Source organism: Miscanthus floridulus, chromosome 19 (assembly GCF_019320115.1).
Source record: "Miscanthus floridulus cultivar M001 chromosome 19, ASM1932011v1, whole genome shotgun sequence".
NCBI classification, from domain to species: domain Eukaryota; kingdom Viridiplantae; phylum Streptophyta; class Magnoliopsida; order Poales; family Poaceae; genus Miscanthus; species Miscanthus floridulus.
Window position 1 is genome coordinate 44,391,425 of NC_089598.1, and position 6,775 is coordinate 44,398,199.

Genomic DNA, 6,775 nt, shown 5'->3' on the forward strand with positions numbered 1-6,775 from the left:
CCACTAACCCCTCGATCTCCTCTAGCTCGGCCTCGATGTAGCTAGGCACGAAGCCCTGGCTCATCATCGCTAGATCGATGTTCTCATAATGAGAACGAGCGATTGCGAACGACCGATGAACACCGAAGCAGAGCGCGTCCCTTGCCATCTCATGTGCTCAATCCGTGATTCGGATGGCGCGAGCCATGAGGGAGCTCATCTTCTGTGCTGGGGCCAGCTTGAGGTCATGCAGACCAGTTGAATGGCAACACGCAAGGTGTTGTGCTCGTCGCTCTCCTTCAGGAGGGAGGCCTTCATTTCGCCAAGCTCCTTCTCTAGACACCGAACCTCCTCCTAGTGCTGATCGACCTCTACAGTGAGGTGGGTGGACATGCCCTCAGCCATGATCTTTAGGTCCTTCTCCCCTAGAAGCTCGCCCTCAAGGAGGACGGTCCACTACTGGGCATCGATGTGCTCCTGATGAGCCAGGACACGCTCCGTGCGGAACCCCTCTACGGCTTGGAGCAAGTCATCATGCTCCTTCCATAGCCGCTCAATCTCCGCGGTGCCCACACGCATACTCTCGATCAGGTCTAGGAGCTTCTCCCTAGCATCGCAGGCATCATCGTGAGCCTCCACGTACTTGATCCAGAGGTTGGCCAACTCTTGGCTAACAAGGACAAGTTAAGCCACCTCTTGACGAGCGACAGCGAGCTAGGTGGCCAGTTCCTCATGTAGCCGCTCCTTCGTGGCTCGTAGCTGCTCCTCCACGGCGAGGCAATCCCAAATGCCCTTCTCATGGCAAAGGAACATAGACTTCTCCCGGCTGCACCCCATGAGAACCTACGAAAAGGGTATGAGTTAAAAGACAAGAAAAGGGAAGACAAAGGTCAGAAATGTTGATGCACTATACCTGGCCAACCGAAGCGATAACATCTTACAGCGAACACAGCGCGGTCGTCAGGGCATGGACCACAGTCCCCACCTCTACGTGGATGCTACCCCACTCCCTCTTCTCCATGGCGTCGTCAAGGGCGAAGAGCGTCGCCCTGGGTCCTAACGGTTGGCCCACCGGATCTGGGGTCCTCCCTAGGTGTGAGGGTTTCCGTTGACCCAGACCAGAGGCCAAGATGCCTCTGCACCGACCCCAAGCAGCGCCGACATCTCTCGCGACCGCAACTCCTCTGGAGCAGGGCCTCTAGTAGTAGAGGGGGTGGGCGACATGAACAAGGAAGCCTGTTCCACTGTCATGCCTGCTAAGGGTGCACCGAACGTGGCCTCCTCTGTCCGTCCCACCACAGGTGCCGCCGTCTGCCCGGATGACAGCCTTGGTCGCAATGTCTCCACCAATGACATCATGGCTACACCTGACCGTGCCACGCCCACCGAGTATGCCTTGGGGATGGCCTCCCCTGTCTAAGCCATCGTCGATGCGCCCGCCAGCGTGGACGATAGCTCTAGCCACGCCGTCTCAGCCTGTGATGTCACGGCTGCACCTAGCCATGCTGCGCCTGCTACGGGTGCCTCGGACACGCCTTCCATTGCCTGCCTTCCCATAGACATGGCTAATGGCTATGCCTCCCTGGTCGACCCCATGGTCGCCCCAGCCACGCTCCCGCCAGGCTCCGGCGCAGCGCCAGATGGGTTCTAGCACGCCCGCCAAAGGGCAAGAGTCTTCTTCGGCGCCAGCTTTAGGAGGGTCCCACGCCCCCAACGCTGTGGAAGGCATGTTGGTTAGTTCACGATGAAAAATTCATCAAAAGACAAAAAGAACGAAAAAACTTTTAGCTTACCTTGACGCCATTGAGCACTGATGTTTTGGGGCTGGCCCACCCAACCCCGACTGTGACTCCTCGTCGCGCTGCCATTTTGAGCCCTCCCTTTGCTTGGGAGGCTCAGATGAGGTGGAGCCTATAACACCCTAGGTGTTGATCTTGCATAATTTGACTCGCATTGCATGAGCATGAGCATCAAGCATTCATATTTAAGCTTTTACAATTGAAACATGTGATTGAAACATATGAAACATGTTTGATATTTTATGTTTCTTTGTATATATGCATATGATCATGAGTGAATACATGTAAATGGTTGATGTGAGTCACTAAAACATATTAGCTACACTTAGGATGACTAGTGAAACAATGTTCATGAAGATCACTTTGCATGATTCAACTCTTAAGTAATGCTATACATGTTGACTTGGAAAGCTTTATGTGTAACCAATGTATGAAATGATTGTGTGACCTTATAATTAGATTAAACATGTTTAGAGTGTCATTATGAACAACTTTGGTATTCATGGCTAGGGCTAAATTGGTCACTAAGTCATTGCTCAAGTACAAGTCATCATTTGAATGTAATGGGTTTGACCAAGTTTGAACTATATGATAGAGACCTTGCATGGATGTGGTCACTAAAGCAAAGTTGTAGTATTTGATGAGAGGAACAACTTTTATGTTTGGGTCATAGACTAGTTTAGCTCCTAACAGGCTTGAATTAGGCTCACAAGATTTAACCATTCACTGTTTTCAATACTTGGCAAATTTTTTCTAAGTCAGTTAACTGACAGTGCAACGTAGCCAGATTTGAGATGATTTTACTCACTAACCAATTAGAATTAGGCCTTGGTCCTTAAATACAAATTTTAGCTGGTACATAGAACTACAACTTTGATTTAGCTTGTGCGCACTAATGCTCTACGGATTAGGAGATCGAGCTTCACCAAATCCCGCTGTCAGGCTCGGGTTTAGGCCCTGATGGACGCCGCGCCGCGCTCTGTCATGGTTGACCATGGACAGAGCATGGCCATTGCATGGCCACCATCCGCCGATGCCTAGCCTCGACGCTACGTGCTTTTAGCCATTATCTGCACCGCACCATGCTCTGTTTCCACTCACTCCCGTCCGCTCTCTCACTCTCCAGTGCTAGCCCTACCTCTCTGAAAGCTCTAGTTTGGTTTTGGTTAATTGATGAAACCCTAAGTGCTAACCTAGTTTATCAAGATGATTATGAGATAGGTAGCACTACTCCAAGTGATGAAGCAATGGTGAAGATCATGACAATGGTGATGGCATGGTGATGGTCAAATGCTTAAACTTGGAAAAGAAGAAAGAGAAAAACAAAAGGCTCAAGGCAAAGGTATAAAATGTAGGAGCCATTTTGTTTTAGTGATCAAGGCACTTAGTGAGTGTGATCACATTTAGGATAGATAGTCGTACTATTAAGAGGAGTGAAACTCGTATCGAAATGCGGTTATCAAAGTGCCACTAGATGCTCTAATTCATTGCATATGCATTTAGGATCTAGTGGAGTGCTAACACACTTGAAAATGTTTGTGAAAATATGCTAACACATGTGCACAAGGTGATACACTTGGTGGTTGGCACATTTGAGCAAGGGTGAAGGAGATTGAGTCGAAAAGAAGTTAGTCGCGCTGGTTACAGAGTGACCGGACGCGTCCGGTATGTGACCGGACACGTCCGGTATTTCAGCGGCAGACTCAGTGACCGGACGCGTCCGGTCGCCACACCGGATGCGTCCAGTGTGAATCAGAAAAGGCAGTAGACGGCAGAGCAGCCGATCGGACGCTAGCAGCGTCCGGTCCGGTACCACCGGACGTGTCTGGTCCGGCGTGGTTGCTTACTATACTCCACCGGACGCTGCGGCTCAGTGTCCGATCATTTGTGACTCTGCGTCCGGTGTGAGCGTCCGGTTGTCAGCAGAAGGGGCAGCAACGGCTAAGTTTGATTTGAACTGGACACATGGCAGTTAGGGGCTACTGGACACATCCAGTATGCCGACCGGACGCGTCCAGTATTCATGACCGGAGCGTCCGGTGCTGCGTCCGGTGCAGTGTGACCGGAGCGTCCGGTCGAAGCGCAGTCAGCCCGTTTTTTGAGCCAACGGCTCTGTTTGATGGGGGCTTCTATTTAAAGCCCCTTGGCCGGCTCAAGCCACAACTCTTGCACATTTTCATTGACATAGCAACCTTGTGAGCTTAGCCAAAGTCCTCCCACTCATCTCCATCATTGATCCATCATCATTGTGAGATTGGGAGAGAATCCAAGTGCATTGCTTGAATGATTGCATCTAGTGGCACTTGGTATTCGTGTTGCGCTGTGGATTTGCTTGTTTCTCTTGGTGGTTGCCACCACCTAGACGGTTGGAGCAGCGGTGGAGGATCAGCACGAGTTGGTGATTATTCGTGGCCATCTCCGGTGATTGTAAGGGGAGTTGTACCTTCCCCGGCGGAGTGTCGAAAGGTAACTCTAGTAAATTGCTCGTGTCATTGAGTTACCTCACTTGTGGGTCGGTTCTTGCGGTGTCCTATTGTGTGGACGAGGTTTGTGAAACACCTCTTAGCCGCCGAACCACCAAGTGTTGGTTGACACAACGAGGACGTAGCGTGTTGGCAAGCACGTGAACCTCGGGAGAAAATCGATTGTCTCTTGTCATTTGCATTCTCCCGGTGATTGGCTTGATCTTCATCTTGTGATTGGTTCATCCCCTACATGGTGGTATAATCACCCTACTTACTTGATTACATTCTTGCAAACTAGTTGATACAAGCTCTTTAGTGTAATTAGAATTGAGAGCTTGCTTTATTGTTTACATTCATCTAGTTGAGCTCTTTAGAGTAGCAAGTTTGTGTGCCTAAGTAATCATTGCAACTAGAATTGTTGGATAGGTGGCTTGCAACCCTTGTAGAGCTAGAGCAAGTTTGCATTATGCTATTTGTCATACTAATCAAATTGCTCTAGTTGATTTGTAGATTTTTAAATAGGCTATTCACCCCCCCCCTCTAGCCATACTTGGACCTTTCAAGTGGTATCAGAGCCATGGTCACCATTTGATTAAAGGCTTAACAACCTCGGTGTTAAATTATGGCTCAAGTTGTGTTCAACCATGTGGGGGGGCAAACCACCGTTCTTTGATGGCACATGCTATGGTTATTGGAAGAGAAAGATGAGGATGTATCTTGGTTCAATCAATGATCAAGTATAGGAAGTGACCGAGAATGACTATGCTATCATTGATCCCGATGATCCAACCAATCAAGATAAGATCAACAAGCAATGCAATACAATGGCTCTCAACACCATATACAATGCCATTGATTCCAAGGTGTTTGAGCAAATCAAGGATTGTGATAGAGCAAATGAGGTATGGAAGAGATTGGAGGAAACATATGAGGGCACACCGGCGGTGAAGAGTGTCAAGTTGTATATCCTCAAGGATAAATTGACAAGCTTCAAGATGAAGGAAGATGAGAGCATTCTGGAGATGTTCCATCGATTGCAAGTCATTGTCAACGACTTGAAGGTATTGGGAGAGAAGATCAAGAATGATGATGTCTCCCATCAATTCTTGATGTGCTTACCTCCAAGATTTGAGATGTTAAGATTGCTCATCATAAGAGGAGGATTGAAGGACATTACCCCCAACCAAGTACTAGGTGATGTCATGACACAAGAGACATACCATGTGGAAAGGGAGGGGGATGACAAGGAGGACAAGAAGGAAGAAGAGGATAAGAAGAAGAAAAGCTTAGCATTCAAGGCTAGTTCATCATCATACAAAAACAAGGGCAAGTCCAAGAAAGAATCAAGTGATGATGAAGATCTAAGTGATATTGATGATGAGGCTATGGCTCTCTTTGTGCACAAGATGGGCAAGTTCATGAAGAAGAAGGGCTATGGTGCAAGAAAGAGAAGAGATCACACCAAGAAGAAAGAGTATGTGAGAAGATGCTACAATTGCAAGAGCCCCGACCATATAGTAGCAAATTGTCCATACAATAGTGACAATGATGAGGATGAGAAGAAGAAGCAAAGGAGGATAAGAAAGAAAAGAAGGAGAAGAAGGAAAAGAGAATGACCTTCCAAAAGAAGAAGAAGAGTGGAGGCTATGTAGTCACTTGGGATAGTGATGGCTCATCGGATAGTGATGACTCTAGTGATGATGGCAAGAAGTCTATCAAGAGAGCATTAGCAAGCATCGCCATCAACGACAAGCTCTCCATCTTCGACACTCCATCATGCCTCATGGCAAAGCCTACCAAGGTAAAATATGATAAGAGTGATGATGATGAATGTGAAAGTGACTCTTGTAGGAATGATAATGATGATGATGAGGAGTACTCCAAGGAGGAGCTCTTGGACATGTGTGAGCAAGTGCACGCTTGCAATGAGATGAAGAGAAAGGAGTGCAAAGAATTGCGCAAGAAAGTAAAATTTCTTGAGCAATCCTTTGATGAGCTCAATGCCACTCATGAGGGGCTAATGGATGCCCATGAGAAGCTTGGCAAAGCTCACTCTAAGCTTGAAAAGGCTCACTTCTCTCTCATTGAGCAAGTCAAGAAGGAGGAAGCCAAGAAGGAGCAAATGAAAGTAACATGTGATGTGGGACTAACATGTGATCTTATTGATGAATCTATTTTTGTTGCTTCCACTAATACTTCTTGTAGCAAAATCATTACTACTCCACCTATGAATGATACATCACTAATGGTGGAAAATGAGAACCTCAAGAAGGAGGTAAATGAGCTCACTCGTGCCTTAGGCAATGCCTATGGTGGAGAAGTCCACTTGCTAAAGTGCTTGGGTAGCCAAAGATTTTCTCTCAACAAAGAGGGATTAGGCTATACCCCCAAGAAATGCAAGGCGGCCTTTGTCACTCCCAAAGCTAGCTTTGTGAAGGGCAATGGTTGGTTTTGAAATAGATGCAAGCAAGTTGGGCATATAGAGCAAAATTGCAAGACCAACAAGAACAAGCTACCTAATGTATCCTCAAT